Here is a 9942-nt window from a genome sequence, read left to right as displayed (position 1 = left end):
GGTGAACCGGCTGAGTTCAAAGTGTTGAGTGATGGTGTCCTGAGGTATCAGACTGCAGGTGTGTGCTGTGACGGTCTGACCTCAGGTGTCCTGACGGGACAGTGCTGCTGCTGGAATGTAACTAAGTGCATTCACTCAAGAACTGGACCGAACAGGAAGTATTGTAACAATATAAAAAGATCTTTATGTTATTTTATAAATCTTGTTCCAGAGAAGTAGAACTTTCTCTGCTCCAACAACTTTTACTTTTACTACTTTAATAATATTTCATGAGTTTTACTGAGGCAACAGTCTCAGTGCAGGCTTGTAACAGCGTCTTCTTACAGTGCAGAGTATCCGGATACTTCCTGTGACACTGACCTTTGTCCCTGCCACCTGAGCCTGTGACTGTGTCAGGATGAGTGAAATGTGTTCCAGCAGTCGTCTGGTCCAGATGACGGTCTATAAAAGAGCCTGACTCCAGTTTAATGGTGACAAAGGTCAGACAGGGCGGTGCGATGACAACGAGCCGCGCTCATATCGGAGCGTTCCTCTGCCAAGTGTGCAGATAAGATGAGATTCAGCAGATCAGCCTGAGATTAGACTTATCTCTGAACCATCAGCTCTGTTTAATTTGTGAGCTGTGGTGATGAAAGGCAGAGCTGATTGAGCAACTCTGCCAAACATGGCTGCCAAAAACTGTTTCATAACCAAACCTGACCACAGCTGATAGCTTGCAGAGGCAGCAGGACGAAAGTTTAGCTCTGCTCTGGTTCCACAGTCTGAAGTTAACTCCTGATGGTTCTGATCCGTCCAGACAGCCACAACACTGGTCTTCACTCAGGTCACAGCGTGTCGCTGACAGTCGACTGACGCTCATCCTGATCCGAACATCAGGAACTTTCCTGTGTGCTGATTTCTGCGGTTCTTCTTCCACTAATGCAGAAAAAACATGTTTCACTTGTTGTGATTCATTAATAAACAGTCTGTAGATCACTGCAGCCAGAAGACAGACCCAAGGAGTGATGATCCTGAGTGATGATCCTGAGTGATGATCCTGAGTGATGATCCTGAGTGTCGATCCTGAGTGATGATCCTGAGTGATGATCCTGAGTGTCGATCCTGAGTGATGATCCTGAGTGATGATCCTGAGTGTCGATCCTGAGTGATGATCCTGAGTGTCGATCCTGAGTGATGATCCTGAGTGTCGATCCTGAGTGATGATCCTGAGTGTCGATCCTGAGTGATGATCCTGAGTGATGATCCTGAGTGATGATCCTGAGTGTCGATCCTGAGTGATGATCCTGAGTGACGATCCTGAGTGACGATCCTGAGTGGGCGGGGCCTCTTACTGATCAATAAGAAGAAATGAACAATAACTGTGAGGATCAGTGGGTTAATCACTGTGAGCCAATCAGAGCGCAGCAGCAGCTTCACCCAGTCTGACCCTCCATGAGAGGAGACAGACAGCTGGACGTCGTCCATCTCTCTGCTGTGAACTCACACTTATCCTCCATCTGACTGAACCCGTCCTGATGTGGAAGACAGACGGACGAGGAGGACACGTGAACTGCACGCTTCCAGTGTTGCTCAAAGGTCCCTGGGCAGTCATTTACCCCCCCGTCCTCCCCCGACTCCCTCCACTGATCTCTGCTGTACAGAGGTTAGACAGCTGCACACACACACACACACACACACACACACACTTCAGCTGTTGGTCCTGTGTGTGTGTGTGTGTGTGTGTGTGTGTGTGTGTGTGTGTGTGTGCAGCGGGCTCTTACCTGAACGACCTCCATTACACAACTTTAATTAAACACACCTGAGTCTTCATCACAGCGTGTTGCTCTGGTCAGTTTATATCAGAGCATGATATCCCATGATTCCTTGCAGCACCATCAGGTCTTGCGCTGAACTGGACTCAGACTGGTTCCCTCACCGCAGGAGAAACTTCTCCTCCGCTAATTTATGAGCATGAAAACAGAAACTCCTCTGACAGTTTGAGTTCGCTCCAGTTCAGCTGTGACTCACAGACCTCATCAGTCCTGTGCGAGGGTTCTACCTGCTGCTAACGTTAGCTGCAGCGCTAACGCTAACCTCCCTCTGCCAGGCCGCAGCAGTGAGTTATGGTTCCGTCTAATGCGACGCAGCAGCAGAGACGCTCAGCAAGCTGAAGCAATTACCTCCATCCCATAATTCATCAGTGCTGCAGCAGATTCCTCTAAACGATCACACTTCACCCAGAATACACCCTGAAACACACACACCCACACAGACACACACAATGCACACGCACGCCCACACAGACACGTGCAGACACACACACACATGCACACACAGACACATACAATGCACACACACGCCCACACAGACACATACACACACACACACAGACACGTGCAGACACACACACACACACGCCCACACAGACACATACACACACACACACACACACACACACACACACACACACATGTGCACACACACAGACACACCCACACACAGGCCGATTGGTCTGTCACACAAATACACAAACTGAAGAGGACGTTGTGGTGCTGCTGGTGTCGGCCCCTAACGACCTCCACTGTAATTATCTATTAACTGTCTCTGTCAGGAGCCTGCAGGTCGAAGGTCAGCAGCTCTGCTACGTCTGAAACGTGACAGTTAGTCTGAGAGGTCAGACGGAGAAACAGCTTCACCTTCAGCCCAGTTCAGAGCCGAGACACGGGTCAGAGGGTCCAGACAGCATAGTGTGTGTGTGTGTGTGTGTGTGTGTGTGTGTGTGAGTGTGTGTGTGTGTGTGAAGATAATCTTTTGTATATAAAGATCAAATATTCTCCTGAAAAGAACAAAGATTAAAGCTCTTCTACACATGAACATTTAATATTTATCACTATAACAGCCTCCATCATGTCACCACAGACACTGATGCTCATGTTCATATTCAGAACACATCAAAATTAAAGAGTAACTATCAACATTTGAATGGTCACAGAGAGCTCTGCATCATGTGACTCTCAGGTGAGACCAGGTGTAACCAGGTGTTCTCTGTCCTCTCCAGAGGTACAGTTTCTATATCTTCTGCTCAGAGGAGAGAGGAGCTGCTGCAGCATGAAGCTGCCATGTTCCTCTCTGCACTGTGGCTGCGGTCCAGCTGGACTCGTGTGCTGAAGGTCCGTTTGTTCTGGGTCAAAGTCTAATGTAGCCGTTCACACAGCAGGACTTCCTGCTGAGGACACTGTGACAGAGGACGATGATGTCACCGCTCTGCCTCTCTTCTGGACACGAAGTTTAAGGTGGAATTTATAAACTAATCAGCTGATGAATTATTGATCAATAAATCAGCCTGCTGTCGTCACATTTCATCTGAACTTATTCACATTATTACTGTAATAAATGCAGCAGGTGATGTCAGATCACATTGATCTCATTGGTCACTTTGATCTGGTGACCTGAGTGCACCTGTCGGTCAGGTGAGACAGAGAGAGAGAGAGAGAGAAGTAGGCCAGTGTCTCTTTATCTCTGTGTAAAGACAGTCAGTCTTATCAGAACTGGGTTCAGGACTGCAGAACTGTGTGATATGACTGCGTAACTGTGATACAGCACACAGAAACACAAAGGTTCTGTGTCGTCCAGCTGACGGTCTTTGTGTTTGTATCCAGGTCACAGCTGATATCAGTGGGATTAATATTTAGACTGCAGAGAGCAGAACAGTTTTGAATAGACCTGGACCTGCGGCGCTGCCGGACTTCTCACCAGCCTTGTTTGCTTTGATTAATTATTCTGAGAGGGAGGCGGCTGCTCACGCAGGCTGCCTCACAGGTTCAGTTCTGCTCTGTACAGATCTCTGACACAGGTGAGCACCTGAAGACTGGGTCCAGCTCAGCACTGAAGTGGAGTTCCCCGAGGCCCAGTCCTCGGTCCTCTAATATTCATGTGACGTCAGTTTGACGTCAGTTTGACCAAATGATACATATTAACACCAACTATTACTGAAGAGATGAAACCCAGATTTACATTAAATGGTTCTGGTTCTGGACGGACAAATACAGCTGTCACATCCCAAAAATACCTTTTAAGCAAAACCTTCAACATGCTGACAGAAGTACACAGTGTAGTGTGGTGCAGCGGCTAATGCTAAGCTAGCTGCAGACTCTGATAGACCCGGAGAAGATGAATCAAACTGGAGGCTCATTACTGTTGATTTGTGATCCAGAATCTAAACTGTGGCAGAACTTGCACTGTTCTGATCAAGCCAGCGGGTTCAGAGAGACTGCTCTTAAATCTGAGTCTGAACCCACACTGTCAGCCGGGCCGCGACACGTGGCTCCTACAGATTAAATAATCCCCGAGGTGATTCTGATCCGGAGTGAGAGACTGAAGTCAAACACGGAACACTTACTGCCTAATTTAACTGCGATTAGCTAATCCAGCTCCCCGAGGACGCAGGAGAAGGAAGCACAGCTCCGTTCAGATGGTCTCAACTGATGAACCTAATAAATTAGATTTACAGTGAGATTGGGCTCTGACCAGAGGGAATCCCTTCGAAGGAAAATATTAATGTGTCCTTTCAAAAGAAAACATGCACTGATTTGATTTGGACTGGACCGGACTCAGAACAACAATGATGTCGACTCACAAAATATTAAACTGGAAACAGAAAATGTGCACGATTGAATATTGGACTCATGGGACTAAATGTGACGTCTCATTTCAGCACACACACACACAGCTGAGGGATTTATGCTCTCAGTTGTTGTCCAGCTCTCGGGGAGAGTTCTCAGTTCATGTTTCCTCCTGTGTGGAGGAGCGATGAGAAACAGCAGAGGCCTCTGGTTCTGGTTCTGGTTCAGCTCCATGTTTCTGATCACACACTGCAAACATTACAGTCAGACTGCTCTTTTCTGTTGTTAGCATGAAAACTCTCGCTTGGTCCAGAGCTTAAATCATTCTTAGACCCTGTGAGCGTTTACAGCCCAATGATCTGAGGCATGGACCAGCTGATCACAGCTGATCACAGCTGATCACAGCTGATGGGTACGTGGTTCGTCCACATGACGTAACAGAATGAATATTAAACAGATTCAGTGTGGATAGCAGTTAGCACGCAGTGTTAGCCTGGGGCTAACAAAGCTGTCACAGGGCTGAAGTTTAAAGAGCAGGCAGCATCATGTCAGCTGTGTTTCTGCTGAAATGTAACGAAGACGTGCAGCTTGTTCACACAGTCCTGGGCTCAACCGTCCGGTATGAAGGGGATCCGGCTGAAACAGGGTCAGGTGGTGATGAGCAGAAAACCAAAGAGAAGAAGAAGACTGATGATCATTAGCCTGGTGTGCATTTAGAGAAGAAGAAGAAGAAGAAGAAGAAGAAGAAGACTGAATCCACCTCTCCACCCTCTTCATCTTCCGTCTCGAGTCATCTGAGGACACCGTCTCACAGAGACGAACTGTTGGACATCCAGTGGACCGACCTCCTCCAGCAGCAGCTCAGTTCAGCTCAGCTCAGCTCAGCTTAGCTCGGGTTGGGTCAGGGAGGTGAGAGGATATGAACTGCACATGTCTCCAGTATCTCGCTCAGCACGAGAGAACATTCCCATCATTTTAGCTCATTGACATTCGGATCGGCCCCGCACCGAGCGTTTATCTTGTTTATGAGTTGTGAAACCTGGAATAAATCACCGGCGTGGAGCGCAGCGCTGCCAAGCTCCCAGTGACGTGATCAACCTCCACCATGAATCAGAAACACGGAGGCGTTACTCCTGCTCCGCTCCGCTCGTCTAATTCTCCCTGACAAGCGGAGCCCGAACTTGTCAATCATCTCGCCCCTGATTGCTCACAGATATCTGGAAGTGTGACAGCTGTGTGAGCTGAGGCTTATTGATCGATCGTCTTCATAACAGCTTCACCTCCACACAAAATACGTCTGCTGACCCTCAGGAGCTCCCTGTGCCCGACAAGACACACACACACACACACACACACACACACACACACACACACACACTTGGTTTTAAACTGAAACATGAGCTGTTAAAACTGAAACTTCACATTTACAAACTCATTCCGTCACACTGAGACGATTATGTGATAGAACTACTGAGTGTGATGAGTCATCAGTGGAGTTCAGATCAGGGACGGTTTGGTGTGAATCATCAGTGTGATGACGGGATGGACACATGCTTCTGTCTGTCAGCCGGTCCAACAACTTCTGGTCGGGCTGTTCAGGCGTTCACGCTCTCATCAGGATTAATCACATGTTGATTTCTCACTGGAAGTTTAACTCTCCTCTGTTCAGTCAAGTCAAATCCAAACTGAAGCTGCAACCAAAGAAACCGGTTTTGATCCAAACTTACTGAAGGTGACTGAAGCATGAGGACAGGGTGCGAGTCATCCACTCATTGATTACTGATTGGACAGGTACCTGATCGTCAGCTCGCTCATGTGTCCTGAAAAACTGATGACATCATCAGCCTCAGCTGGCGCTTTTTACTGCAAATGTTAGCATTAGTTAGCAACAAGTTAAACTAAGATGGTGAACATCAGCAGGTTAGTACAGCCACTGTGAGTCTGTTAGCATGAGAAGGTGGATCCAAATGTAGCAGACGGCCGGCAGGAAGATCACTGGATCAAGTTTAATTCAGGATCATCAGCTACAAACCCAACAGAACACTGGGAAACTCACTAGACTGAACTAAAGACTGGACTTAATACAAACTGAACTGATGAGGGGATGAGGTGCAGGTGGAGGGAGGCGGAGAAACACGGGTGAGGGTACGGAGTGGATAGACACTGGGAAAGGGGCGGGGCTAATGAAGGAGGTGCAGTGCAGGTGTGGAGGGAAAGCAGCGTGAAGAGGAACTCCGACCACAGGAGGGAGACTAAAGACTCCCCAAACTCCCCGAACACACCCGGAACACAAGCAGAACACTCCCGGAGCACAAGCAGAACACACCCAAAACACTCCCAGAACACACCCAGAACACAAGCAGAACACACCCAAAACACTCCCAGAACACACCCAGAACACAAGCAGAACACACCCAAAACACTCCCAGAACACAAGCAGAACACACCCAGAACACAAGCAGAACACACCCAAAACACTCCCAGAACACAAGCAGAACACACCTGGAACACAAGCAGAACACTCGCAGAACACACCCAAAACACTCCCAGAACACACCCGGAACACTCCCAGAACACACCCAGAACACACCCAAAACACTCCCAAAACACTCCCAGAACACACCCGGAACACAAGCAGAACACTCTCAGAACACACCCGGAACACAAGCAGAACACTCCCAGAACACACCCGGAACACAAGCAGAACACTCGCAGAACACACCCAAAACACTCCCAGAACACACCCGGAACACAAGCAGAACACTCCTGGAACACAAGCAGAACACTCCCAGAACACACCCGGAACACAAGCAGAACACTCGCAGAACACACCCTAAACACTCCCAGAACACACCCGGAACACAAGCAGAACACTCCTGGAACACACCCAGAACACAAGCAGAACACACCCAAAACACTCCCAGAACACAAGCAGAACACACCTGGAACACAAGCAGAACACTCGCAGAACACACCCAAAACACTCCCAGAACACACCCGGAACACTCCCAGAACACACCCAGAACACACCCAAAACACTCCCAAAACACTCCCAGAACACACCCGGAACACAAGCAGAACACTCCTGGAACACACCTGGAACACTCCCAGAACACACCCAGAACACACCCAAAACACTCCCAAAACACTCCCAGAACACACCCGGAACACAAGCAGAACACTCCCAGAACACACCCGGAACACAAGCAGAACACTCCCAGAACACACCCGGAACACAAGCAGAACACTCGCAGAACACACCCTAAACACTCCCAGAACACACCCAGAACACACCCAAAACACTCCCAGAACACACCCGGAACACAAGCAGAACACTCCTGGAACACACCCGGAACACTCCCAGAACACACCCAGAACACACCCAAAACACTCCCAAAACACTCCCAGAACACACCCGGAACACAAGCAGAACACTCCTGGAACACACCCGGAACACTCCCAGAACACACCTGGAACACAAGCAGAACACTCCCAGAACACACCCGGAACACAAGCAGAACACTCGCAGAACACACCCTAAACACTCCCAGAACACACCCGGAACACAAGCAGAACACACCCGAGACACTCCCAGAACACACCCAGAACACAAACAGAACACTCCTGGAACACTCCCAGAACACACCCAGAACACACCCAGAACACAAGCAGAACACACTCAGTGAAAGTTGACGGGACGATGACAGCAGACGGAAGGACCGCCCACACCCAGAATGATCTCTGTAACCATGGCGATGTGAACATCCACACTCATGAAGGCTGAAGTTCTATAAACAACAGCGTTGAGCAGACTGATGGTCCGGCTGCGTCTGCTTCTGTTTGAGTCAGCATCAGTTATTAAAAAGACGATCTGACTTCAGTCGGTGTCGCAGGTAAAACACCACGTTTATAATGTGTCACTTCAACATGTAAACATCTGACTGGGTCATGAGAGCAGAACCAGGAGCAGAACCAGGTCCATGTCTTGAGCTGTTCTTCAGGAGCCTTTCTGTTCTTCCGTGAAGTTCTTCGAGTCCAGCTGGATTCTGATTGGCTGTCAGTGTTTCTGCTGTGTTGTGGATATTTAAATGACGGTCGTCGGTCTGTTTCTTCGACGCCGAACACGATCAGTGAGTCCAGTGGAGTGTCATCATGGCAGCTCAGCTCCTGTAGAGGACCTCTCAGTTCGACCCATCAGCTCTCTTACTGATCTAATCCGTCCAGAACCGATCGACTGAACGGGACTCACTGGACGAGGGGACATCGATTGCAAAATGCAGAGTTCTTCTTACAGTTTGACTTGATGGTTGTTGGACTTTCAGGATTATTGGCTGGAGTTATACGAAACAGATCACAGTGATTGATCGTCTTGTAGTTCAGCTGCACTGAAACCTGGACATGCTGAGTGATTACAACTTCTAATCAGTTTGTGATTAGCTTTTTAATAAACTGCACACACACACACACACACGCGCGCGCGCGCGCACTGAGGGAGGCAGTTTCCCCGGAGCTTCCTGGACTCCTTTAAACTGGATGTTGTTTGGCAGGGTCAGCCACACATACCGGTTACCATGGTGACAGGGGCCTTAGGGGAGGCAGCAAGAAAAGAACAGCCAAGACGGAGAGAACACACTTCAGGAGGTCGGAGGTCAGCAGCCCCGGAGCCAGGAGCAGCGCCAAGTGTTCGCAGTGATTACTGTGTCAGAGTAAAGAGCTGACATCATGCACAACATCACGCACGACATCACCATGCTGAAGAGCTTTCTGATCAGACGACTTCCTACTGCAGGTGGTTGTCGGTTAAACGCCCACTCCTCCTTTGAACACGGAGCTCAAAGAGCTGGATGTCTGAATTCCCTGAAGATGAAGAAGAAGAAGAGAAGGAGGAGGAGGAAAGCGGAGCTGATGTTTCTCTGCGGGATGGATGGATGGGTTCCCTGGAGGTCGGTATCTGTCAGGGCGGAGGAAGCTGATTGGTTCCATCTGGATCAGATCTGCACGCTGCAGATGAATCCTCGCTGCTGCTTTATGATGGTTCTCGCCCGGTGAGCCCAGTGAGCCTGGTGCTGCTGATGTTTGCTCCTGACTGTCCAACCAGCACAGTCCAGATCAGACAGACAGATATATGTAAATATATATACAGTATATATTTTCCTTCCTGATTTTTTAAATATTTTAAAATCCTTCATTACTTCCATCCGTCCGCCTGCAGACAGTGATGGACTGGATCACTCATTACTCAACACTAAAAAAGTAATGCATTACTTTACTTACTCTGGGTAGAAAGTAATTTGTAACACTACTGGTTAACACAGAGCTACGAACAAGCCGCAGGTAAATG

This window comes from Acanthopagrus latus, chromosome 4 (assembly GCF_904848185.1).
Source record: "Acanthopagrus latus isolate v.2019 chromosome 4, fAcaLat1.1, whole genome shotgun sequence".
Classification (NCBI taxonomy): Eukaryota; Metazoa; Chordata; class Actinopteri; order Spariformes; family Sparidae; genus Acanthopagrus; species Acanthopagrus latus.
Note: the sequence above shows the minus strand (reverse complement) of the source record.